At 41.1% G+C, this 27,981-nt stretch overlaps 1 pseudogene; it reads right to left on the minus strand.

Annotated features, from left to right (window-relative positions):
* Positions 1–47: 47 nt before the first annotated feature.
* Positions 48–27,981, minus strand: LOC133754511 (protein-L-isoaspartate O-methyltransferase domain-containing protein 1-like; annotated as a pseudogene).

The following is a 27,981-nucleotide window of genomic DNA, read 5'->3' on the forward strand; positions in this document are numbered from 1 at the left end:
GATTAGCCTACTGAGCCACGGTGCCAGACAATTAAGCTTTTAAAGACTCAGGGAGGGCAGCTGATGATTTTCTTTCTCCATGAATTCTGAGGCAGCTTTTCTGGCTTCATAGCTTCACTGTGATCTTTCTCCTCTTCTTTGGGATCTTCCATTTTCTCTTCCTCCTCACTAAGAGGCTGAGGCATAAGCTGATTACCTACAAGGATGTGCCTGTTAATTCTGTTTCACTCTCTTTCTTTTCCTTTTGGGTGGAACCTTTTGGGAAAACCTTTGGCCTGCATTTCATTGTTTATGAAATTTCTAAGTGGGATGTGAATATAAATACAAGCCAAGTCCTGCAGGTTCCTGACAGCACAGGGGGGAGTCCCACAGAAGCAGGCTTGCCATAACCATTCTTACTTGGCTGCACAAGTGGAGAAAATGAAACAGCAAGGATATTTTTACTTTCCCAAGTGTTTTGTCCCGGTCACATAATCTGTGTTAACTGATCTTCTATAGGCATGACTAGCATGCCTCCCACATTCAGTAAAATTTTCACATAGTTTTCATGGCCTTTTTGGACCCTAGCACCACAGTAAATTCGATCATACTGATAACTGTAGGACATTTCTAGAGGTGATTACCAACTACAAATGCAGGTTCACAGAACTCAAATTTATCAAAGCTATTATTTTTGACAAAGCTCTCCAGTTTTTCCTTGGCATATTCCACTACATCTGAATGAAGCTCAATCCCATGATTTATTCTAAAAGGACCTGTGGCACAGCAGTTCAGCCCAGCTCACTGTAGCAATGTGCAGGGCCAGGCTCTTAATAATTGGTGAGCTTCCTGGAAGCCAGCTGCTGCCACAATACCGCCAACTTTTAAAAATGTATTATTTTAAAATTGTGTTCACTGGGGCTGGCATTTGGCATAGCAGATAAAGCTGCTGCCTGCAGTGCTGGCTTTCCATATGGGCTCCAGTTCATGTCCTGGCTGGTCCACTTCTGATCCAGCTGTCGGCTGTGGCCTGGGAAAGCAGTCAAAGATTGCTCAAGTGCTTGGGCCCCTGCACTAGTGCAGGAGACATGGAAGAAGCTCCTGACTCCTGGCTTTGGATTGGCGCAGCTGCAGCAGCTGCAGCCATTTGGGGAATGAACCAGCAGATGGAAGACCTCTCTTTCTTGCCTCTGCCTTTCAAATAAAATAAATCTTTTCAAAAAACTATTCATGCCAGTGCCATGGCTCACTAGGCTAATACTCTGCCTGCGGTGCCAGAACCCTGGGTTCTAGTCCTGGTTGGGGGCTGGATTCTGTCCTGGTTGCTCCTCTTCCAGTCCAGCTCTCTGCTGTGGCCCAGGAAGGCAGTGGAGTATGACCCAAGTGCTTGGGCCCTGCACCCGCATGGGAGACCAGGAGGAAGCACCTGACTCCTGGCTTTGGATCGCTGCAGCATGCCGGCCATAGCAGCCATTTGGGGGTGAACCAACAGAAGGAAGACCTTTCTCTCTGTATCTCTCTCTCACTGTCTAACTCTGCCTGTCAAAAAAAAAAAAGTATTCATTTATTTTTTTTTGAAAGGGCAGAATTGTAGAGATGGAGGTAGGGAGAGAGGGAGAGGGAGAGAGGGAGAGAGGGAGAGAGGGAGAGAGGGAAAGAGAGGGAGAGAGGGAGAGAGAGGGAGAGAGAGGGAGAGAGAGGGAGAGAGAGGGAGAGGGGGAGAGAGAAGAGAATGAATCTTCTTTTTAGTTCCATTCCCAAGTGCCCTAAATAGCTTCAGCTGGGCCAGGCCAAAGCCAGGAGGCAGAAACTCAATCCAGGTCTCCTGTGTCTGTGGGGGGAACCCATCTAGTTGAGCCACTATCTGCTTCCTTACAAGTGAATTATCAGGAAGGCGGATTGTTATGTACACTCTAAGTGTCAGATTAACCTGATGTGCTATGATTACAATTATTTTGTGGATAAAAATAAGTGATAACAAAATGAGCCAGGCATTACTAGCAAGAATTGAATGTGTATAATTAACAGGCAAGTATTAGTATGTCCCCAATAGGTATTTATTTAAATTATAATACCTTTTCTTAATTTCTCTAGCTTTCTGACTGCCATCTATTTATTAATTTAAAGGGAAAATTTTAAGAAATGTCTTGAAAATTGCTTTCTCTACATGTTTGCTTATTGTAGGAAAAAAACTACAATAGTGAAGTCATATTGAAGTAAAAATAATACTGTTGTTTTGATTAAATTAATTATAATCAGCTGTCTCTCTTTTTTTAATTTTTTATTTCATAAATGTGGATTTACAAAGTGCAACTTTTGTATTGTTGTGGCTTCCCCCCCAACCTCCCTCCCTCCCGTGGCCCTCCCCTCTCCCACTCCCATCCCACCCTTTATCGAGTTTCATTTTCAATTACCTTCATATACTGAAGATCAACTTAGTATATACTAAGCAAGGATTTCAACAGGCTGCATTCACACAACCGCACAAGGTATAGGGTATTGTTCGATTAGTAGTGTTTTAAAGTTTCATAGTAAAACACATTAAGGACAGAGATCCTGTGTGGGGAGCATGTACCCAGTGACTCCCGTTGTTGATTTAACAATTGGCACTCTTATTTGTGATGTCAGAAATCACCCAAGACTCTTGCTATGAGCTGTCTAGGCTATGGAAGTCCCTTGAGTTCACTGACTCTGAACTTTTTTAGTCAAGGCCGTGTCACAGTGGAGGTTCCTTCCTCCCTTCAGAGAAAGGTGCCTCTCTCCTTGATGGCTGTTTCTTCTGCTGGGGTCTTGTTAACCAGGGTCTTTCATTTAGATTGTTTTTTGCCATCGTGTCATGGCTTTCCATGCCTGTGAGACTCTCATGGACCTTTTAGCCAGATCCGAATGTCCCAAGGGTTGATTCTGAGACAGGAGTGCTGTTTTGGGCATTTGCCATTCTATGAGTCTGCTGTGTGTCCTGCTTCCCCAGCTGTCTCTTTTAATAGAAAAGAGGAAAAACAAGCATCGTTTTAGACTCTAAAAATATTATAGTGTACAATATATCTATATGATTTGGTAAATCTTTCACAGTTATGCTCCTGAAGTAATGCTAGGATTGTGTTGAAGCTGAGGGGGACAGACACTGGGAAGTCTTTTCCCTAATACCAGAGGGGCTTCATGCATCATTTGTGGGAGACTAAATTACCATAATGGACAACCTGGGTAAGAGATAAGGAGGGCGATTGATAATGATTATAAATAAATAACTAAATAAAATATTGTTTCCATTCAGTTAAGAATAAACCTGATTGAGTATAATAGATAATTGAACTCATGGGCTTTTCTAAATAATTTGTATTTTTCTAACAAGCTCCCCAAATTATATGATCTGGGGATAATACAGTAGTCTGAGAGTGTAACATTAACATGATCATGATCATGTGGCTTATAGTCTCCATACTCTTATCTCATGGCTACATATATGACCAACACACTGTGTTCTAGGAAGGAATAAAGAAAATGATTTTGCAGGTAAAACTTCCTCCTTTATAATCAACATTCCAACAAAAGTATCTCAATGACTTCCACTTTCATCTTAGTTATCAAGAAAATACATCACAACAGATATTTTTGCTCATGTGTTGTGAATTACAGTAGCAGCTATTAAGCAAGATAAGCTAACAGATTTTATGCAAGTCTTGTTGATACACATGAAAAAATATAAGAAAATGTTCAGTTAGCTCTTTGTTCTTTATTCAAAAATAAAATTAAGAAAGCAAAAATGAATTGAAAAATAACAATACAATTTTAATACATTTGAAGGTATTACATGGAAAATTAACATTAAAAGCATAGGGCCTAAAAATCTGATTATGGATGGAAAATAAATTATTCAGAAACAGACAAACTGAAACAAAGCAGAAGATCAAAATAAACATTGAAAATAAAAATGATTATCCTATAGTGTGCATATTTTTAGGTAAAAATCATTTTCCTGGCTGGCGCCATGGCTCAACAGGCTAATCCTCCACCTAGTGGCGCCGGCACACTGGATTCTAGTCCCATTTGGGGCGCCGGATTCTGTCCTGGTTTCCCCTCTTCCAGGCCAGCTCTCTGCTATGGCCCGGGAGTGCAGTGGATGATGGCCCAAGTCCTTGGGCCCTGTACCCCATGGGAGACCAGGAGAAGCACCTGGCTCCTGGCTTCAGATCAGCATGGTGCACTGGCTGCTGCGTGCTGGCTGCGGTGGCCATTGGAGGGTGAACCAACAGCAAAGGAAGACCTTTCTCTTTGTCTCTCTCTCACTGTCCACTCTGCCTGTCAAAAAAAAAATCATTTTCCTAATATACAGAGATGGTGAATTTGGGAGGTTGACAAGGAGTGTGGTGTGATGGGGTTGATAAGATGCTCTAAGTTTAATGAGTTAGACATTTTAATTTGAGACATCAACCTAGTGAAAAACAATCTTCCTTGTTGTTCAGTTATGTGTGTATTCACCCTTAAAGGCAGTGTATGGTATCATTTCAATTTCCACTCTTTCAGAGACATTCCTCCCATCAAATAAATGAGTCTATCTTCATTGTCTGTTTCAGAATCAATAACAGTAATAAAGTTACTGGTTTCCATTGTGTTACTGTATCCAACTGATATATATTGATTATAATTCTATAAAAGCGCTTTTGTAACATTTTTAAATGTCATGCAGTGTTACATTCTAGATACCATATTTATTGTTCAAAACATATATTTCCTCTATTTATTTTTCCTGTACTTGGAGTATGAGGTCTCTGCCTGGCCCCTCCCATGGGTGGGAGGGAGCAAAATGCTGTCATGGCAGTAGGGACTGTAGCAGCCATGTATATGGAGGGAAATGGGCTTAACATTAGCTGTGAATGAAGAGGATGGGACACCTTCTATGGCAGATATTGACGTTTCTGTGTCTACCCCAAGTGGCCCATGGTGTCTGTCCTTCCCTCCAGGCCACCTGTTCCAGCTCTTAGTGTGCGGTGGGAGAGGGACCTGCAGGCCTGAGAGACAGCATAACAGCAGAAAGCAAGGCCTAAGGGTGGAGGCCTTCTGACAGTTGGAATGGGTTGTACATTCAAATGTGAAGGAAAGTCTGGTTGAGAGGGCCCCCCAGGGCTTGCCTTCAATCTCCCCTGGCTACTCATCAGGGCTACCCCTCACCACTGAGCCTCTGAGTCTAAGGAGAGAAGGGGTTGCTGGCTGAGCCCACCTGGCTGGTTTTTTTCAGGAAGTCTGTCAACTGACACTGGTTCATTTCCAAAAATACATAATTTACTAAAAAACAGCTTGCCAAACCCATGGTAACCAAGGTTTGGTAGTTGAAATGGAGTTTCCAGCCAGCCTGGCTCATTAGCAGCTGTTCCTCTCCTCCCATCCCACCCAGGTGCAGTTGTCAGGCCAACAGGGCTGTGACTGCAGATGTCAAATCAAGGTCAGGATGATGGTTCCCCTGATGTGATCTTATGTAAAATATGACAATGACATGTGCTGAGGTCCAGGACATGGGCAGCAACTGCTATCCATATGGTATAGAAAGTTCCAAGTGCACAAAGCTGATATGTTCCTGAAAGCATTCCTCTAGCCTTGGCAAATGGTGGTGATTGGAGCAGGTACCAGATCTGGTAACAGTGTGACAGGGTATCTGTCATGCCCAGGCATAGCCACATGGTCTTTATGGAGCCAATAAGAGCAACACCAAACCAGAAGGCCAGACCATGGGCCCTCCCTGATTACAGCATGTGGAGTTTGAATGAGAGTTATATTCCATGCAAATCTTCCTCTTTGGTATCTACGATGTCCCTGCTGCCACCTGAAATCCTGTCATAGCCTTCCTCACCACCTGTCCTTGCCACATTGGACATCCTGGCACTGACCCTGCCATCCCTGCCACAATGTTACTTCCCACCACTACTTGGGTTGACCACATTCTATATCAGAGTAGCTGGGTTTGAGTCCAGGCTCTATTTCCAACTCTACTTTTGACCAGTGCATACCCTGGGAGGCAGCAGGTATGTGGTCCACATTTAGGGAAACCTAAATTCAATTCTAGATTCCTGGCTTCAGTCTACCTCGCCCCAAGTGTTGTGAGCACTTCAGAAGTGGATCAGCAGATGGAAGACTTATTCTCTCTCTCTCTCTCTCTCTCTCTCTCTCTCTCTCTCTCATATTTGGAAATGACAGGGACATAAAGGTCATTGAAATTTGAAATTTGACATATAAAAAAGCTATAGAATTTTGGCATAGAAAAACCAAAATAATGTTTTATCTGGTTTTGTCCCTATACATATTCTCTCCTTCATGTGACTATAATTTTATTTATATATATATCACATTAACACATGATATGCAGTTTTGCTACATTCCTTTTCCATTTTCTTTTTAAAATTTTATTGGTTTATTTATTTACTTGAAAGACAGTGTGACATAGAGGGAGAGATAGAGAGAGAAATCATCCTTATTTTTGTCAATTTAAATAATTATGGGATAGATTTTCTGTATGTGGGATCATTGCATCAAAACATAATGAACAGATAGTTTCCTAAAAATCTTCATGTTCACTTCCACAGAAGCTGTGACAATTTGAATTCCACACAGAATTCTGTGAGGGAGCTAATTCCTCATGAAAACATTTTCAATTTGGGGGACTTTTGCTCATGCGTTAGGTGACAAGTGTATATCTCTATAGTTTTCCAAAAATACCAAATTTATGCACCATTTAGTTTATGCCTTATTTTTAGCACTTGTGTAAATATAATTTATGATAATGAAATGTATCCCTTCAAAGTACAATGTTGGGTGAGTTTTAATAAATATAAACATTAGTGTAACCACCACACTTGAGATTTCTAATAATTCCATCATTCCAGAAAGCTCCCTTTGGATTCACTCCCTCAAATAGCCCTTATCTAAGACAACCATCTTACCACATTTTCTCCAGGATGGTGTTTTTAACATTTTTCAATGATGAGAATATCTGTGGTTCTATAAATTTACTCTAGGTGATACAAAATTTTAATCCCTAATTAATGACCCTTATGAATAGATCTTCGTTGAAATTCTTGTAAAAATATTGGTGTGTATTTTTTTTTTCTTTTCTCTTGGGAAAATACATAGAAGTGCAGTTGGTAACTCATGGAATACGTGTTTTAATTGTGTAAATTTGTCAAGCCACCAAATGTTGTTCCATTTATATTCTGAACAGCAATATATGAAAGTTTCAGTGATTCCACATCCTAACCAATGTTTGGTATCCTCAGTCTTCTTAAATTTAGTCAGTCTGCTGGTATTTAGTGATATGTGAAAGTGTTTTAATTTGAACTTCCATTAATAGGACTTATGTTGAGTTTCTTTTCTTGACACTAGTAGGCATACACAAAGCTCCTTTAAAACATCTTTTGAAGTATTTTTCATGTATCATAGGACTTACTGTTTTATTATTATTGAATTATTAGAGTTCTTCATATGTCTGATTTATAAAAGTTTGGCTTGGCTGTGGGCATTTCATGTAGCAAGTAAGATGCTGCTTGGGATACTTACATTCATATCCAAATGCCTGCTTGCAACTTTTGGCTGCACTTTGGATCCTACTATCCATACAGGAGCTTGGAATGAGTCCAGGGCTATGATTTTTAATTAGGCACTGTGAGGCTGTTACAATCATTTGGGGAATGAAGCAGCATAGGGAAGATCTTCTTCTGTCACTGTATCTCCCTCTCCACTCCTCTCTTTTTAAAAAGATTTATTTATTTTTTTGGAAGGCAGAATTACAGAGAAGCAGAGACAGAGAAATCTCCCATCTGTTGGTTCATTCCCCAAATGGCCACAAAGGCTGGAGCTGGGCCAATCTGAAGCCCAGAGCCAGGAGATTTTTCTGGCTCACTCACATGGGTGCAGGGGCCCAAGGCCCTTCCACTGCTTTCCCAGGTCATAGCAGAGAGCTGGATCAGAACTGAAGCAGCCAGGACTTGAACTGGAGCCCATATGGGAATGCCAGCACTGCAGGGGTTGGCTTTACCCTCTACATCACACTGCTGGCCCCTCCATTTCTCTTTCTATATCTTTCTCTCTGTGTGTATCTCTCTCTGCTTTTCAAATCAAATGAATATAAATACATAATTCAAATCTTGGTGAATTTATTCCCCAAGTAAGTGGCTTCCATGTAATAGTCATGTATTACAATGAGAATACATTTTGGGAAGTTCATCATTAGGCAATTTTGTTACTGATGAACATCACAAAACATATCTACACAAGTCAAGATCTATGCCATTACTTGTCAATGTAATCTTATGGGATAACTTGGGGTTCTGTGTGGTATGTCATTCACTGAAGCTTTAACTAACCTTTAACACTTTGATTACATGAGTGCATTAGTTGAATATCATCAAATGAAATCAGGTCAGTTTTTGGACTCTAGTAGTCACATATTTGAAAAACAGAGTTCCAGAGAGAGAAGGAGACACCCCCCACAAACACACAGGAGAGAGAGAGAAAGAGAGAGAGAGAGAGAGAGAGAGAGAGAAAGAAAGAGAGAGAGAGAGAGAGAGACATCTTCCACATGCTGATTTACTCCCCAAGTGGCCACAACAGCCAGGGCTGGACCAGGCTGAAGCCAGGGGTCAGGAGGTTCTTCTGGGTCTCTCATGTGGATGCAGAGGCCCAAGCACTTGGGCCATATTCCACAGCTATCCTAAGTGCATTAGCAGAGAGCTGGATTGGAAGTGGAGCAGCCAGAACATGAACTGGCACCCTTATGGGATGTCAGCACCACAGGCAGCAGCTTTATGCACTATGCCAAAATGTCATTCTCCCATTTTAACTCTTGGTATGAGGTAGTTGAAAATCACAATATTTGATCTTTCTTAAAATTAGCTTTACTGTTTTATGTCCTTTTCATTTTAAAGTATGTTTTTCATTTAGAAGGTGGTTTTTCATGAGGATACACACACACACACACACAGAGTTGTTGGAATTGTGATGGCATTTCTTCATATTTTAAAATAAATTTGGGGAAATTCATGTCTCAAATTACTGAATTTTCTTAGCTTTATTTGTCTGAAAGTCAGGGTGACAGAGGGAAAAATAGAAATGAATCTTCTATCTGTAGTTTTAATCTCCAAATACTTGTAATAGACAGAGCTATGTGAAGCCAAAAACAAAACAAAGATAAAAACAAAACAAAACTCAAAAACACAATAATCTATCTAGGTCTGCCACATGAGTGGCAGGGGCCCAAGCACTCAGTATATCATTTCTGTCCCCCAGACACAGTAGTCAGATGTGGAGGTGGGATTTGATCAGAAGTAGACTAATATGGGACATTAGCACCCCAAATGGCAACTTAACCCACTGCATGACAATGACCACACCGACATTGAGTTTTATAGTCAATGCAGGTATTATGACTTTCCACTTCATTTGGATCTTCTTTATATACTATCATGAATATTTTGTTTTTCATAGCATGGGGTATTACATAATATTTGTTATTTGTTCCCAAGTAGAGAAAGTTTTCCACTGCTGGTTCATTCCCCAAATGGCCACAATGGCCAGAGCTGGGCCAATCCAAAGCCAAAAGCCTGGAACTTCTTCTGGATCTTCCATGTGGATACAGTGGCCCATGGACTTAGGGCATCATCTACTGCTTTCCCAAGGAATAGCAGAGAGCTGGATCAGAAATGGGACAGCTGGGACTTAAACTGGCACCCATATGGGATACTAGTACTGCAGGCAGTGGCTTTACCTGCTATGCCACAGTGTCGTCCCCAAATATATCTTATGGTGAAAATACCCTAAGTTCTTTCTATTAATTTTCATTTGTTTTAAAATTTCTTATGGTAAACAAATTTCATTTATTTCATAAATGCAGATTTAGGAGCATAGTATCTAAATAAACATTTAACATTTACTTAAAATAAAATAAGCATTATCATTATGTATTGTCACTCTACTGTGCAATGCAACAACAGAACTTTCATCCCCAATGTGTAGTGTAGGATTTTACTATCACTTGTACCATTTACATTTTCCTATCCTCTCTCACCATAGTCGCTTCAGACTCTGGTAACTATCCAAATACCCCAACTTCTGAGATCAGCTTTATTATATTTCACATATGAGTAGAATTTTGTGACTTATTTTTCTGTTCCTACCATACTACCTAGATCCCCCTAGTAACAGGTGTGTTTCCTAATAGGGCTTCAGACTCTGCCAACTCCCACATACTTCCCCATGATGGCCCCTGGAGTATGCTGGGAAAACTGGGAGGCACCTGCTGCAACTCTGATGGAAGTCTCATTCAAGAGGTGACAGTGACAATGAGTTTTGTACATTGAGCATGAATCAGCAAGGCCCTGCTAGAGTGGTAGAACATACACACCCACAGGATACTCATGGACTTATTCACATGCACAGTGGCACAACCATGAACTACACAGGGGAATGCAGTCCAGGGTGGGGAGAGCAAGAAACAGCTGGAGTACAGCAGGAGCTAGTTTTTCAACCTACAGAAAACTGACCAGTCTCTTGCTGCCTCTGCAGGGCCAGAAGAGAACAGGAGGAGAGTAGGACTTGGAGAGATGGGGCTGCTCTTTGTGACAGGGATGTCTGCCACTCTGAGTCAGGGTCCTCCTAGTGTGCAGATATCCTAGGTACTCTCAACATCAGCCTTAGTGTTGGGCACATGAGTGTCAGGAAAAGTAAGAGTGATCCACCCCTTAACCCCTCACCTGCATCAAGAAAAGTGTCCCTGTTCTTCATACAGATTGTACAGCTCAAGATCCCAGGCAGGCTGTGCTCAGTTACACTCTCCCCTTTCCACCATTCCAGGAGGACTCCCTGGAGCCCAATGTTGACAGCACGAGAGATGGGGCAGTACTAGAGCAGAAGGCATCAGATTGGATCAGCAGGGCTTGTGTGAAGACTCTTATGTGGAGGAGGTTTTACCATTGTATTACTCAGTTCTTATTGAAGGAATGGAAACAGAGTATGGGAACCTTAGGAAGATGTAGTAGGTTTGTGTGGGGACTCATTGCAAAAATTTTGATTCAAAATTAAAAGGGCTTAAAAAACTGTTACAAAATATAATTGCATTGGGGGAAGGAGGATGGGTTTGAGGTAGAGGCTTGCAGGAACCTGGGACCTTGTATAGCAAGTGTAGAAGGCACTGGTATAGCTGGTCACATGGAATACCTACCGCAGATCTTACTTTTTGCCCGTTTCCTAGAGAGACCCCAAGATCTATCCCTGGAGATTTTGGTTATTCAGTGTGTTGAGGAGGCTGACTTTGGCCCTAGTATCTGTGGAGTGTACCATTGTGACAGGGCTGGTTCCATGATGTCACTGTTGCCTAGCACCCCTCTATGTTCTACTGCAGTTAGAGGCTTACTGACTTGGAGTTGTTTTTTTTAATTTAGGAAGCTCATTCATCACAGGAGAACACAGGTGGCTGGGACCTGCTTTCTTCATTTCCTGCTGAGTTGGGGACAGTCCCTACAAGGTATGTGGCCCTGACTTCTCCTGGCTAATGAGGAAGGTGATATTTGCTGTACCCCCAGTGGTGTCCACTGTATACTGCATATGAATATAGTTGTTTCTGACCCTGTGGGATGGGTGCAAATTTCCCTTTGATATGGATCTGTGGAGGGACATGAATCCCTAGGGAGCCATTATAGTCAACAGTGATCTCAGAGCTGTGGGTGCACCAGACTCAGAGACTTCATGACCTATAATGTGATGGGAATGGCCCTTTATGATGGAAAATGTGGCTGCTGGATGATACTCATAACCCAATCTGTGTGAGGAGCTGTCTTCCTGTGTGTCAAAGAAGTTGGACAAAGACTCTAAGTCTGATGCTCCCTCTGTCCCTGTACTTCAAAGAAGTCACCTTTCTGGAAACTAGACTCCAGGTGTCATACACCTGTCTGTGGACCTGAATCTTCCTTTGATGAAATGGACAAGAGCTCTGTGAAGGGTAGTTCCCTGCAGTTATCCAGTATTGTTTTATGAAAATGTTTTTGTCTTGTAGCTTCTTGCAGATATGGGCCCTGAAGGTGTAGTAGGCAAACGGGTGAGCAGACACCATGGCCAAGGATGAGCAGTTACAGACCTGGATACTCCACAAAGGAGGAAGAATCCAACCTTGTTCTGTGCCTGTGGTCACAGGGCCCTGGGATCCCTCAGGACAGACAGGCTGCCCTGCTGCCCCTAGACTCCAAGTGCCTCTGGTCATTCACCTGAGTCTCCTTGTTGGTTGCAGCATTACAAAGGAGGGAAGCAGGTGGGGCCTAGGGAGGAGAAGGATGTGAGCTGCTGCCTAGTCATAGATGGGTTGGGGTTCCTGCAGTGAGTCATTGGTCTGCATCTCATCCTAGTTGTGAGACCATTTTTAGAAACACCTGCCTTGAGATAAGACAGGTCTCCATAGGGTTGGGACCCTGTTTCTGGCTGCCATCACAGTGCTCATCCTGGTGAACATTAGATTAGAGCTGACTGACCCGGTGAGTGATCCAGGGTAACTGGCAGGGATGGAGCTGGATGTGAGGTAGTTGTGGTTTATGCAGTGCTGAGGCCTCTTCTGCACAAGGGGAGGGCCATTCTGAGGTCTCACTCTGTGCCTGATTGAGCTTGCCTTTTTCTGCACCATTATATAGGTTGTGTCCCAGGGTTAAAGACATCTATTCCTTAATTGTGGCCAATGGTCAGAAAGGAGCCAGTGGGTCCCTGAGTCTCAGGGGGTCAGGCTAAAATCTCTTAAAGAAGGCCCAAGGGGAGCCACCATCTTAGAAAAAATACGATCCAGAAAATAAGAATTTCAGGGTAGGCCTTGTAAGTGTGCTTAAGACGCAAACAAACATGAAACTGTTCTTCCTATCTGAGACTACAGTCAAATTATGCAGATTTCCAAAGTCTGGTGTAGTCGATGGAATCATTACAATGTAAGATGGAGGTGTCTTCTAACTTGATGTAGGCTTATGGGCAGCTTTGGTTTTTTTCCTTGATGGATATGCAGAGATGTGCCTGTGTTATGTTCCTACTTATCTCAAAATCTTCAGTAAGTTCTTGGTAATTGTAAAACTTGCTCTGAGGTGTTTTGTGGGAAGTTAGAAAGTCAACTATAACAGTTTAGTTGGCTGGGAGAGCAATGCAACTTCCTATCTGAGACAGACTGTGGTCATCCTGAAAACCATCCAGCACAGTTTGAAGCCAACTCTATACTCATGAGGGAAACTGTGGGCACTGAGGTGGCAATGTCTTAGGGTTCTGTGTCCCAACTCAATGTTGTAAAGGAGAAAAAGCAAGAATCAGAAAGATTCCTGGGAAACTCAGATCTAGCTGAGGTAACCAGCAAGAGGGGCTAAATTCCAGCAATTGTAGTGGACGATATTGACAAGTAATGGTTCAAAGATCATAATAAATAAGAAAAGCTATATTTTAGCAGATATGGGGTGCACAATAACCTATGAGTCTTTCTAGTTTAATGACTAGATGTGTTGACATGTCTTCGGATATGTAAGTTTTTATCACTTGAACTAATGGTTCCATAAAACATAGACACTGTTAAGAATTCAATAAAAATGCTAATATACATGTGCATATTTCCAACCTGAAGTAATTTTTCCCATTTGTTCTCAAGCCTCATAGTGAGCATCAAGATAAAATTGCCTCAAATACACAAATATCAAACAAACTTGAATTTATTTGTTTTAAATCTTAAGTTGTTATCTAATTTTTATTTTCTTGAAAGGCACATACAGATACAGAGAAATAGTCGTTCATTTCTCCAAATGTCCACAATAACAAGTGCTAAGTCAGATAAATCATGAGAGAGGAATTCAATGAGTACCTCTCATGAAAGTGAAGGACCCTTATGGGGGAGAGGGACAAGAAACTAGGCCTGGGCAAATATCAGGGGCTTCTTAAGAGGTTAGATGTTCCCCAGAGTCTAGCGGGCAGGACATTCTCTGGGAAGGAAAAGTCAATCCCCTTCAGAGAACCTCTAGGCATGCCCAGAGCAGAACTGCCCCTCCCCTCCGGGAAACCTCTGGGCGCACCCAGAGCAGAGCTGCCCCTCCCCTTCGGAGAGTCTCTAGGCGCGCACTTATGATGTCACTGCGACCGGCCAATCCTGTAACACCTCAGCACTCTCCCTCAGCATTCTCCGGTATGCTAATTGTCCCTCCGAACCAGCCAATCCCGTGCCACCTCTGCATTTTCCACCAGCACTCTCCACCAGCTTTCTTCGCCAGCATTCTCCCATATGCTAATGGTCCCTCTGAACTGACCAATCCTACGCATGCACATTAGGAATATGCTAATTCGTTGCCTATATAACCTGTGTGAAACTGCTGCTCAGGGCTCCTCACTACCTGAGGTGGGGGCCCGTTTGCGCAAACGTTCAATAAAAACCTCGTGCTTTTTGCATCAACTGGTCTGGAGTCTGGATCTTTGGGCGTCCTCCCGAGCAAGTGGGCATCTCTGCAACTGAGAGGTCCAACAAAAGGAGCAAGGAGCCATTCACTTGAGTTATCATTTGCTGCATCCCAGAGTGTACAGCAGCACAAACCAGAATTAGTTGGGATATAAACCCAGGCATTCATGTATCAGATGAAGGAACACCAAATAGTGATTTAACATCTGTGCCAAACATCCACTCAATGGTGAGCAAATTGACATAAAAATATAAGGCCATCCTATAATAGCATACTGGGATGTTATAGAAGATCAGGCAAGATTAGCCAGAGCTGGCCCAGATCAGCAACACTGTCCACCAGACCTCCAGTACAAAATTCACACCTAAAATAATTATTTTTAAATTTCATGGCACCAGGTAATGTCATTTCAAGCAATTAAGATTGCCAGCTTTATCAAATAAAAAGTGCAGAATGTTTGGTCTAATTGGATACATACAGTACATTGAAATACCATACATTTTGAATACCATAGTGGGCAAATTCCCAACATTATCATTTTAGTCTGATATAATGAATATACACTGGAGTAACATTAATAACTTTGAGAATTAATTTTCTTCCTTTTTTTTTTGAAAGGCAGAGTGGACAGTGAGAGAGAGAGAGGGAGAAAGGTCTTCCTTTACCGTTGGTTCACCCTCCAATGGCCGCTGTGGCCAGTGCACTGTGGCCAGTGCACTGTGGCTGGCGCACCGTGCTGATCCGAAGCCAGAAGCCAGGTGCTTCTCCTGGTCTCTCATGCGGGTGCAGGGCCCAAGCACTTGGGCCATCCTCCACTGCACTCTTGGGCCACAGCAGAGAGCTGGACTGGAAGAGGGGCAACCGGGATAGAATCTGGCACCCCAACTGGAACTAGAACCTGGTGTGTGGGCACCACAGGTGGAGGATTAGCCTAGTGAGCCGTGGTGCCAGCCAATTTTCTTTTTTAAAGATTTATTTATATATTTGAAAGTCAGTGTTATACAGAGAAAAAAGGAGAAGCAGAGAGAGAGAGAGAGAGAGAGAGAGAGAGAGAGAGAGAGAGGAAATTCACTCCTTACTGAAGCTGTTTATTGAGCCAATAGGGCTGGTGAGCACTTTACTCAGAAAGTAGCCCAGTACAGGCAAGACTCCCACAATGCTAGCAGGAAGCCCTTGCAGACAGGTACTGCCCAAACCACACTGAAGCCCCTGTCCCCATCTCACGTGCAGAGCACCCCAATTTCATCTGGGATACCCTCTTCCTTTCTATACTGCAATTGTCAAGCATGACTCAAGGTATCCTGCTGCTAACTGGCTTAACTAATCTTCAAGTTGATCAGAAAAACTCTGGTTAAAAACCAAGGAAAAATGTGGCCAAGTTACCTCATCCAGGCTGCTCATTCAAGCAGCTCCCAGAACAGGCATTGGTTCACTCCCCAATTGGCTGCAATGGCCAGAGCTGGGATGATTTGATGCCAGGAGCCAGGAGCTTCATCCAGGTATTCCCACACAGGTGCAGTGGCCCAAGGACTTGGGCCATTTTTTTGCTTTCCTAGGCCATAGCAGAGAGCTGCATTGGAAGTAGAGCAGCTGTGACTTGAACTAGCACCAATGTGGGATGCTGGCACTGCAGGCACTGGCTTTATCTGCTACACCACAACACCAACCTTGAGAATTAATTTTTAAATTTGATTTTGTGGAAGCATATAATATCATTTTCATGTCATAATTGACTTTTTCATTCTTTAACATTATGCTACATATCTTGATCAACATCTTTTTTTCTTACAAAAAGAGCTTTATTATATGTTTTTATTATGTGCTTCAATACTGCATATCATGATTTCACTTATTCTCATACTGGAAGAATGTTTACCAACATTTATTTACCAAAATTTATATATTTATTTGAAAGACAGAGTTACACAGAGAGAGGGGAGGAGAGAGAGAGAGAAAGAGTGAGAGAGAGAGAGAGAGAGAGATCTTCCATCCACTGGTTCACTCCCCAGTTGGCTGCAACAGCTGGTGCTGTGCTGATCCGAAGCCAGGATCCAGGAGCTTCTTTTGGGTCTCCCACTTGGGTGCAGGGGTCCAAGGACTTGGGCCATCTTCTACTGCTTTCCCACTCCATAGCAGAGAGCTGGATTGGAAGTGGAGCAGCCAGGTCTCAAACTGGCACCCATATGGGGTGCTGGCACTGCAGGCAAGGGCATTAACCCACTGTGCCACAGCGCTGGCCCCCAAAATTTATTTTTTTTCAAGTTTTAAACTTCATTTCAAAGACAGTCATGACAAACATCTAAATAATTATACACTTCAAATCAAAATTTATTTTGCCAGGGATTCCAAGGTAGCAGAATAGAGAAAGATCAGACTACACTAGGCTAGAAGAAAATAATAAAAAAAGGTAAAGAAAGTGCACTTTCAGGAGTGAGTTGGAGGGAAAACTGCAGTGAAGGTTCTGTGGAAGGAGGAGAGACATTGTGGATCTGTATGGAAGGTGCAGATGTGCAGCAATGTGCACAGACACACCACATAACCCCAGAAGCCAAGAGCTGGAGAAAGTACCAGCTTTGGAGGGTGAGGTGTGATCAGACTGCAGCATCCTGTAACACTGGTGATATAGTCAGAATGAGAGCCTAGTAGACTACACTTTGAATCTGGCCAGGAGACCTGAGGGGAACAGGGTGCATGCTCACCCAGGAAAAAAAGGGGCATAATTCTTTCTACCTATCTATCTCCCTCACACACACAACAGTGCCTGGAAACCAACTGAAAGAGGGTGGGTGCCATTTTGCATATAAGTACTTAGCAGCTATAGCAGCTCTTGTGCACTTGCCCAGAAACTAGCAAGGACAGATGCCATCTTGGCAGCTCCATGCAATGGGGGCAGATAAGGTGCCATGCTGACATTAGCAACAGTTGAAGAGACTCTTGTATGTGCCCAGTAACTGGTGGGAAGAAGGGGTGATTTTGAAATGAGTAAGGCTGCAGCCAGTGTGTATTGTGCACATGTGGGATCCAGGGATTTTACCAGAGGGAAAAAAATCCATGTTTCCCACTGTCTTTAAGTCTGCTGGTTTGATGGGGGCTGGGCACCCATGTACAACTGTGAGGTGCCCCCAGCTTCTCAATGTATTGCTGCCATGAGGTTCAAACCGTCTATGCAGTATACTCACATGCAGCTGGCTCTGGGAACATCTCTGCCTCTCTGTGAATGGGGCCAGGCTAGTGGGGCAGAGTGGATCCTATATACAACATGACTGTGATTGTGCCTTGTGGGATAACACTATGGGAACTCTGTGACTGAGAGAGTACAGGGTGTTGCTGGTTTTCTGGGTAATTAATGTTTATATCTCCACACACTCTGAGCTCCCTAATTAAGGTGGGACATTTCAGCAGGATCTGTGCTCATCCTTTGTGCAATTCATATACCAGCATAGGTGAAAGTTACACCCACTGGGGCCTAACACTCAGGCATTGGACACCTTAGAAGAGCAGAGGGAAAGGTGTGATGATGCCAACGTAGGTGGTCATTCCCTCCTTTCTGTTGACAATTAAGAAGACATACCATGTCCAAAATGGGTGTGACCCTGTATACTCACTATATCCTGGAGCACAGACTAGAGCCCCCAGGACACACTCAGCTCAAGCATCTGGGTAGTCACTGAAAGAGCAGATGCTCCACTAAGCCACAGAGGCATAGTTCAAAAATAATCCATCAAAGGAAAAATCCAATAAATGTTTCCACAAATGCCTAAAAATAAATGCAGAAATTCAAGATAAAGAAAAAAGAAAACAACATAATTCCACCAAAGGAATGCAAACACTTCAATATTAGACTTTGAAGATGAAGAGGTTGATGAAATACCTGAAATGTAATTCAAAAAATTAATCAAAGTGGCCGGCTCTGTGGCTTAACAGGCTAATCCTCCGCCTTGCGGTGCCGGCACACCGGGTTCTAGTCCCGGTTGGGGCGCCGGATTCTATCCTGGTTGCCCCTCTTCCAGGCCAGCTCTCTGCTATGGCCCGGGAAGGCAGTGGAGGATGGCCCAAGTGCTTGGGCCCTGCACCCGCATGGGAGACCAGGAGAAGCACCTGGCTCCTGGCTTCAGATCAGCGTGATGTGCCGGCCACAGTGGCCATTGGAGGGTGAACCAACGGCAAAAAGGAAGACCTTCCTCTCTGTCTCTCTCTCTCTCACTATCCACTCTGCCTGTCAAAAAAAAAATTAAAGGATTAAGAAGCAATGAGAAGGCCGGTACCGTGGCTGAACAGGCTTATCCTCTGCCTTGCGGCACCAGCACACCGGGTTCTAGTCATGGTCGGGGTGCTGGATTCTATCCCAGTTGCTCCTCTTCCAGGCCAGCTCTCTGCTATGGCCCGGGAAGGCAGTGGAGGATGGCCCAAGTCCTTTGGCCCTGCACCCGCATGGGAGACCAGGAGAAGCACCTGGCTCCTGGCTTCAGATCAGCGAGATGTGCCGGCCACAGTGGCCATTGGAGGGTGAACCAACGGCAAAAAGGAAGACCTTTCTCTCTGTCTCTCTCTCTCACTGTCCACTCTGCCTGTTTAAAAAAAAAAAGAAGCAATTAGAAAAAATTCAAAAATGAAAGAAATTCATAAATGACATGAAAGAAAACTTGTTCCATACAGTTGAAATTTTTAGAGAATCCAAAATAAATTATTAGAAATGAAAAGTTAAATATGTCAAATAAAAAGGCAGTGGAAAGTCCTAACAACAGACTGGTTGAGGCGGAAGAAAGAATATCTGAGCTAGAACACAATCACTGGGAATTTTTCAGTAAGAACAACAAAAAAAAGAAGAAGAAATGAGAAAAATTTAAAACAGTGTTGGAAACTGTTGGTATACTATCAAAGGACCCAGCATATGGGTCTTAGGAGTTCCTGAAGGTGTGGAAAAAGAAAATGGATTAGAAAACATATTCAGTGAAATAATTACAAAAAACTTCCCTAATTTGGAAAAAAAAAAAAAAGAGAAGTCAAAGTACACGAGGCACACAGAACTCCTTATAGCCAAGACAAGAAAAGTCTTCATCACAACACATTACAATCAAATTTTCAACAATAAAACACAAAGAAAAGATTCTAAAATGAGCATAAAATACCAAATTGCTCTCACAGGGTCTACAACTGCACTCACATCTGAATTCTCATCAGAAACTCTGCAGGCTAGGAGAGAATGGAGAGACATAATACAAGTCTTTGAAAAAACAGTCAACCCCACATACTGTACCATGTAAAGCTATCATTTATGAATTAAGGTGAAATAAAGAGCTTCCATAACAAACAGAAATTGAGTGTCACCACTCGCTTACCCTTACAAAAGTTCCTTAAGAATGTGCTACACACAGAAACACAGAAAGTTAGACTTCATTATGAAAGAATGTGAAGGCAGTAAAAGTACAAAAGAAATATAAAGCAAACAATATGAATATATATAGAAAAAAATGACAGGGCCAAGCCATTACTTATTGATCATAACCTTGATGTAAATGGCCTGAACTCTCCAGTTAAAAGATACAGACTTGTTGAATGGATTGAAAATCGAGACCTGTCTATTTGCTGCCTACAAGAAACACACCTCAACAGCAAGGAGAAATGCAAATTGAAAGTGAAAGAATGGGAAAAGTTATTCCACACCAATGGAAAGCAAAAAAGGGGCTGGCACCATGGCTCACTTGGTTAATCCTCTGCCTGTGGTGCTAGCATCCCATATGGGCACTGGGTTCTAGTCCTGGTTGCTCCTCTTCCAGTCTAGCTCTCTGCTGTGGCCCAAGGGGGCACTAGAGGATGGCCCAAGTGCTTGGACCCCTGCACTCACTTAGGAGACCAAGAGAAGGCACCTGGCTCCTGGTTTCTTATTGGTGCAGCACCAGTGGCCATTTGGAGAGTGAACCAATGGAAGGAAAACCTTTCTCTCTGTCTCTCTCTCTCACTGTCTATAACTCTACCTGTCAAATAAATTAACAACAACAACAACAAAAAAAAAAAAAACCAAGTGTAGTCATCCTAATATCAGACAACATAGACTTTAACCAAAATATTGTTAAAAGATTCAAAGAAGGGCACTATGTGGAGATTAAGTGATCAATTCAACATAAGATGAGACAATAATAAATGTTTAAAATCCAATGCCAGGGCATTTGGTTATTTACAAGAAATATTAACAGATCTAATGGGAGACATAGATTCCAATACAATAGTAATGAGAGACATCAACACTGATTTTCCTCAATGGACAGATCAACTAGACAGAAAATCAACAAAGAAACAACAGAGCTAATTGATATTATGGATTAAGTAAACCTACATGATATTGACAGAGCTTTTCATTCCACAGTTGTAAGACACATTATTTTCATCATTGTATGGAACATTCTATATTATAGACCATATGCTAGGCCATAAAGCAAGTCTTAGAAATCTTAAAAAATCTGAATCATGCCATGCATCTTCTCTGACCATAATGGAATTAAACAGGAAATTAACAACTCAAGAATTTATAAAACATATGCAAACACATGGAGACTGATGAATAGTGGGTCATAGAAGAAATAGAAATAAAAAAAAGTTCTGGAAATGAATGAAGATAACACAACACATCAAAACTTATAGAATACAGCCAAAGTAGTGTAAGAGGGAAGTTTATAACAATTGAATGCCTACATCAAAAAATTGGAAAGGCACCAAATAAACAAACTTTCAATACATCTAAGGTGTGGGGTTTCAAAAATGAATGAGACAGAACACAGACATTTTCACATACAGAGTGCTCCCCAGATTGCTCTGGCCAGCACTTTTTATTAGAGGATACCAGCAAGCCTACAAGCTAGCAAGCACATAGGCACAGTGGTGTACAACTTTAGGTGGAAAAGGAATCCAGTCTGGTGATCCATGACAGAGAACAGAGCAGTGGTGTAAATCTTCAAAGACAGGTCCATTCAAATACTTGGAAGTCTACAAATTCTGGAAAACATGCCAGGTACCAATTAATGTCCATTAGCCCCCTGCTGTCTCTGCTGCCACATTCCTTTGAGGGTAAGTGTGCCCATTCCGCAGCCTCTTTTGGTGGATATCAGAAACTGTGGCTATGCCTCTAACTTCAGGGGAGTGTGCTCACTTAGGCAGCATCCTCTACTTCCCCCTTTTCTTTATTTTAAGCATAGATCTAGATTAGGTATGCATGAGATGATGCATGTATCAAACACAGGATGAGGACCATAATAACTGGTACCACAAAGTGCAGCAGCCAATGCAGCCAGAATCCCAATTGCCACCATTCAGGCTTAATATTTAAATGAGAAATTTCATTTCTGATGTTATCAATTTCCTTTTGAATTAAATTAGAATTATCTGTGATGTTGAAACAACACAATCCTGGAAATTATTGTCATCCAATTTGATGTTTAAGTGGTAAATAATCAATAGCAGCACAATTTTTTAATTTAATGAATTCATTTTTACATAGATACAACTTTAGCAGAACAGTGGTTCTTTCCCCCTAACCCTCCATCCCCCTCCCATCCCACCTCCCATTCCCTCTCCCATCTCCTTCCTCATTATGGATCATTTTTAGTAGGACTTTATATACAGAGGACCAACTCTATGCTAATCATAGATTTCAACAACTTGCCCCCATGCCAACACACAACATGTAGGGTACAGTTTAGGGAGAGAATTTGCAGTTGATTCTCATATTACAATTCAATAGGGACAGAGGTCCTACCTGGGGAGCAAGTGCACAGTGACTACTGTTGTTCCTTTAACAATTAACACTCTTTTTATGATGTCAGTGATCATCTGATGCCCTTGTCATGGGCTGCCAGGGCTATGGAAGCCTTTTGTGACCATAGACGCCATTGGTATTTGGACACGGCCATAAGCAAAGAGGATGTTCTCTTCTTCCTTCAGAGAACAGTGTCTCCTTTGATGACCTTTTCTTTCCTCTGAGGTCTCACAGAGATACTCCGTGTAGGATTTTTTTGTCAGAGTTTTGTCTTTCCATGCCTGAAATGCTCTTGCAGGCCTTTCAGCTTGACCAGGAAGCCTTAAGGGTTGATTCTGAGGTCAGAATGTTATTTACTGCAAAAGTCATTCTAGGAGTCTGCTGTGTGAACTGCTTCCCATGGTTGGTCCTTCCTTCCTTTTTAATTCTATTTTTTACCAGGTACTTGATGTTATTTATATTATCACTTTTAAACTTAGACTGGTCTATCTGTTACAGCATAATTTTGTAAAACACCTTCATGAATTTGAATTAACTCTAAATGCAGCGATGGCCTTAGCAGTTTTTTTTTTTTTTTTAAATAGGCAAGCTCTTCTAGGAAGATGGGTGATAACAATTCCAAAAACAGGATAACAACACAGGGTTTCCTACAGGTATCTTTACTTCAGGAGTAACAGTTGTTAAACAATAAGAGCCAACAGGGAGAGAAAAGCATAACATAATGATTAACAAGATCAAAGTAGAACTGTATGTAAGTTGAGCAAAAATAGTGGTAAATAAAGTCTCAGGAGTTTCTATGTGTTTCTGTTGTGCAGAAGCAATCAGCAATCAATGACTTCATATCTCCCCAGGTGGTCGATTTGTCCTGGGGGACTTGCAATGAAGTGGCTTTGTTTTTGATTCTTTGAAAGAGGGTGAAACAGTGGCACTGAGTTTTTGTCTTCTTTAGCTGTAAAGGAGGAATTGTATCCTGTAACTGCTGGTGCCAACTCATCGTGTCTGTAGGTCAGACACAGTGGGCTGGAATCCACACAGGACCTGTAAAGGCATAAAACAGAAACAAACCCTCTTCCCCATGTTTTGAGTGGTTTAGAGCCCTTTGAGTTAGGATGGGGGGGCTACTTATAAACTAACAGTCATGGTTCTTCATGAGCTGGATGGGAATGCTTTTGTGATAGGGTTTCAGAATCAAGAGAGGTAGAATTGAATTTTGAAAAATAAGTTAAATTATTAAGTGTAAATAAAAGAATGGCCATTTTATGATTAATCTCCCCAGGGGTGTTTCCCCCTTTTCTTTTGTTTTTAAAGAAGGGTTTTAAGCATATGATGGGCGTGCTCAACAATGACTTGACCTGCAGGATTATGGGAATGCCATGAGTAAGTTTAATATCTTATAATTGACAAAAATGATTGAATGCAGAAGAGGTATAGGTGGGCCCACTATCAGTCTTTAATTGAATAAGTTTGTCCATGACAACCATGATTTTTCATTTGGAGAAATAGTTTCTTTATAGCAGAGATAAAAGGAAATTTTTATATATATTTTATATAATTCATATATTCTTTTTGCCACATTACAAACTTATACACTTTAAAAAAACAGAAGTAGGGGGCACAAGTAACAAATCTTAGATTATGGATAATGCTTTACTTGTCAAGATAAAACTAATGTAAATGGTTTATACCATCATCCTTCCTCCAAATAGATTTTTATAAACAAATGTCTGGGCTTGATTTATTAAAAAAAAATTGAACACAATGACATAGCAAGTAGATTCTCCTTTAAGTGGAGTTGTCCAAATGTAACCTGAATGGGTATTAATAATAACATGTCAATAAGAGAAGGATTTTGATAAAGGACAATGAGTTATGTCCATTTGTCAAAGCTCATTGGCATGATGGCCTTGAGGGTTGAAAGCAGCAAAAGGAAAATAATGAGGAGTTTGATCACATTGGGAACAATTACAGATTGTTTCAGGAACATCAGGAAGAGGAATTTTAAACTGTTTATGGAGAGATTTAGCTGATTAATGAAAAATTCATGACTGAAGAGGATCAATAAGTAGGACACTGACATGTGAAGCTTCATCCACATGTCTGTTGCCTTCTGAAAGAAAACCTGGTAAAGAGGAGTGACTGTGAATATAGCAGCATGCAAAGGGATTGGCATAGCAGAGTGTAAGGTTAATAAAAAATGACTAAGTAAATTAAGATCATTGGTAGTGTTATGGGAAAACAGCAGCAAAGAAATTATTATTACCCTAGATTTTTGTCTCACATGGAAGAAGAATTTCCAAGCTGATAAGGTAAAGAGAAAAGCAATATTTAAAGGTTTAAAAGCAAGATTTACTAGAGTCAAAGACCTCCAGCCAGAATGGCATGAAAGGGAACTGTAAGAAAAGCAAAACCCAAGAGATTCCATGGCACCCGCACCTGAGGTTTTTTAAGTACAATTTCTTAAGTACAATTTTAAAGGAAAAAAACTTGACAGATTGGCATTCAGCTAAGAGGCAGGGACAAAACCCATCAAAAGACCCAATTTGCAATCCTTTTCTTATCTGGCTTGCTTATGTTAAAAAAAAAATCACAAGGGTAGGATGCCTAATTTGTTTTCACAATAAACTGGGAGCTCAGGAGCTCACTACTTGCCTGCTATTCTCATGGTAAATTTGTGAGATTCTAAAGACTGGGCAGGCAGGCACTTCTGACCTTGCTAAGGACAACTTTTTGGAGAAAGGAAGCATTTTACACCCCCAATTCCATTCCGACTACCCTGATTGCCTATTAACCCATCTGACTTCTCACAGCCTAATTTGAGCATGTGGTAAATGAAACAATAAATTATAACATATCAAGAATCAGCAATAAGATTAAAGGGTTGATCTTTAAAGAACCCTAAGGCCAAAATAACTGCTTTTATTTAGATCTCCTGGGTTTTAATTTGGGAGGTCATCCATTCTACCTTGCTGAGGGAACAGGGGGATATTACTTCCTTTTGCAACAGGACAACAAGGTTAATGAAAGGCATCCCAGGATTTCTTTGGACCTGGAGAACAGTCATGTGGGTCCTTTCTTGAACAATGAGCACTTCTTTGCCAGGACCTTTACATATGTTTGGAAATATCTCTTAAATATATAACACAGTGTAGCTTGCTTAGCCAGCAAACTTGAGCACACACATATGAAGCATTTTTAGTTTCTTTCTACCAATAGATTTAAAACATCTTACAAAGAGATTTAGGTCACATGAATCAAATGTGTCTTTGATTTAATTTTAGCAGTTTAAATTTATGAGCAATCTTTCATTTATAGGCTAATTAAGACAGAGCTCTAACTAAATTTTCCTATGTAGGTGTACAATATATACACACATATAACACAACATACAAGACAGAACAATGAAGCAGTTTTGTTAATAGTTTCCTAAAATCTTTAGCTGTTTTTTATTATCATCAACCATTTTTAATTTTTTTTAATTTTTTTAAAAAATTTTTGACAGGCAGAGTGGACAGTGAGAGAGAGAGAGACAGAGAGAAAAGTCTTCCATTGCTGTTGGTTCACTCTCCAATGGCTGCCACAGCCAGCGTGCTGCAGCTGGCACACTGCACTGATCCGAAGGCAGGAGCCAGGTGCTTATTGTAGTCTCCCATGGGGTGCAGGGCCCAAGCACTTGGGCCATCCTCCACTGCATTCCTGGGCCATAGCAGAGAGCTGGCCTGGAAGAGGGGTAACCAGGACAGAATCCAGCGCCCCAACCAGGACTAGAACCCTGTGTGCCGGCACCGCAGGCGGAGGATTCGCCTATTGAGTAGTGGCGCCGGCCTATCAACAACCATTTAGAATTACATGCTGCTCTTAATAACCTAAATTAACCAAACTTTGGTGAAGTTGGAACCTGTAGTACGTGATTGGCTTTATCTGTTTACAGAACTGTTCCAGAGTATTGAACACAATAGAGGTCAGGGAAAAAGACATCCTTTTAAACCTAAAATGACACATTTAAACATAGAACCAACAAGGTTTTAGTTTCATGACCAGCAGATATGGTATATAAAACTGTGGATGACAAAAATTTTAAATAGCCATGTTTAAAATTACAAACCTATTAACCAACAAGAGGTGCTTGCTTACTCCATACAATATCTTTTAAAAAAATCACTTGTAGGATTTTGTAAGAGAAATAACCCTTTTAGGCCTCTGGGCCTTCCTCGTTAAAATAACCATCATATCTAGTAACACAAGATCATTAGACTTTAATCTTTAGACATTTGTATTGGCAGCATTTTATATTATAAAGACTTAAAATTTAGCACCACTTCATATCTTGATAGTACTTCTAATACAACCCAAATAGCCTGATGATTTGGTGTATCTACAAGATGAGAGACATGTCCTTTGATATTTCCAGGGGCCTATCTGGAAATACCAAAGTCCAAAATTTTTGGAACTGAATTTTTGAATGCCTGCCAAGGATGCCAAAAAGGCTCAAAATCCAAAACATCGGGTCGAAATAGGATCCCTTTACATCATGACATCATATAGATAAAATTTGATCATTGTTATAAGGTGATTATATGCATTTGAGAATAAGCATATATTTTAAACAAAGCATAACCCAAATAAAAACTCAGCTGTTTTAAACAATTAGAACCTAGCAGAGACATTAAGATAACATAATAGGTTAAGTTAACACAACATCTGCATCTCTTTGGTTGTTCCAAAAGTGATAAATAAAACCTTAAATTTAAGAGCTGGTATATTGAATCAAATCCCATAATTTGGATGTCTTAACAGGGTCAGAACTAGGGAAGAGAGAATAGCTTACTGGAGCTGGCTAGAAAACTGAGCAGAGTCACTGATTAAACAAAGCTATCAAAAGGAGATGCTGCAGGTTTTTAAATAGATTTTTAGCAATATTTTGGAATATTTACTAACACATGCATTGTAAAGTCTTCATTGCTGTAACAGAGGATCAGATTTTAGTTCTATGTCAAATAGATGAATAGATTTACATTTTGAAATAACCCTCTAGGATTCTCCACATTAAGACAACACTTTTTTTTTTTTTAAAGAACTTTAAAATGTGCCTGTTGGGTCACATTCATTGAATAAAGTTATTAAAAAGTTGGAAATGTGTTCCCTTTGAATACTAATGAAGATAATTATGACATTTAACATAAGTGAGTCAAATTCAGTATTTTACAAAATTAAAAAATATTTTAAAATGTCTGAAACTTAAAAGAAAGATGACAATTATTTCTAACCATGTTTGAAGGGTGCAGCATGCTGTGGTAGGAAGGCTGTGGTCTTGTTGAAGTCCCTGCATTTTCTTGTGAGATAAAAGGTCTACGGCCCAGTAAATTATTACTAAAAGTTCCAACATGAGATGGCTCCAGAGGAGGCCGCGTGGTAAAAGTGCTTGGTAAAGACAGTCTCCGTTGTTTCTCTAGGTATCGTTCAGCTAACTTCTCATAGTGCACATTGAATTAAGACAACACTTTTTAAAATATGGTAATACATCAAATTTCAAGCCTAGTTATTTCCAAGTGGTGTTGAACTATTTTCATATGGACAATTTAGGAAAACATGTTAGCAAGCCCAAGTGGTTTTTCTATATAGACACATTCATCTCATTAGCGTTACCCAATTTTACATTTAGCACTTAATACCTAAATGACTTATGATGCTGATATTATATTATATTATATTGTATTATGTCTCTATCTGAACTTAATCAAAATCAAAACTGCATTTATCTATAACTAGTACTGATTACCCATTGCTGTTTTCATCTAGTACTGATTGATTACCCAT

Source organism: Lepus europaeus, unplaced genomic scaffold, assembly GCF_033115175.1.
Source record: "Lepus europaeus isolate LE1 unplaced genomic scaffold, mLepTim1.pri SCAFFOLD_129, whole genome shotgun sequence".
Taxonomy (NCBI): Eukaryota; Metazoa; Chordata; class Mammalia; order Lagomorpha; family Leporidae; genus Lepus; species Lepus europaeus.